Below are 798 nucleotides of genomic sequence, written 5' to 3' on the forward strand. Positions count from 1 at the left end.
AAAATAGCATGCAAAAAATGTATTATTTTAGGGGAAATTGCTTTTCAAAAAAATGTGTATATTGTATGCAAAATTGCATACAAAATGTGTATATGTGAATAAAATTGCACTAAAAGGCTGATAAATTTTCATGAGGTTGGTGGGGTATAAATAATAATAATAATATTATTATTATTATTATTATTATTATTATTATTATTAAAATCACAAATGGAGGTGGAATGTGAAGAACTGAGCGTAGAACTGGAAAAATTAGAAGCTGACATTGACAGATTCTGCCATCCCTATCCGTAAGCTGCTTGTGCTCCCACCCCACCCCATTTCATAGCATTGAAAGTCACTCTCAGTGAAGCTACATAAGAACTGGAAATCCTTTCTTTCTCTTGAAGCTAGACTTCTGTATAATGGCTTACTGCACCATAAAGCTTTCTGTTAAAGCTGAGCAGGTTCCCATGAGGGGTCAGTGTACTGGGAGGAGTCTGCCACAGGATATGTAAAGCTATGGCAGGTTTCACTGAAGAGCCTATGTAACAGGAGTAGTCTGGCAAAAGGTGTGTTTTTCTCCGCGTTTCCATTAACTTGTTCATGTTTATACACTGAATATGCTCAACTAGCTATGAAAAAGGACACGGCTTGAATCATGTGGGCTGGGGTGGGGAGGTTCCCTTCATTGCAAGGTTACCCTCGGCTTCTTTCCCTAGTTTCAACTATTTTGAAACAGCGGCAGTGCCAAAGGTGGCTCTGAAGGACTAAGAATTAGCACATGCAACAGCTATTAAAGACAACCCACCAAACAGA

The sequence above is a fragment of the Zootoca vivipara genome, chromosome 14, assembly GCF_965207765.1.
Source record: "Zootoca vivipara chromosome 14, rZooViv2.hap1.1, whole genome shotgun sequence".
Lineage (NCBI taxonomy): Eukaryota > Metazoa > Chordata > Lepidosauria > Squamata > Lacertidae > Zootoca > Zootoca vivipara.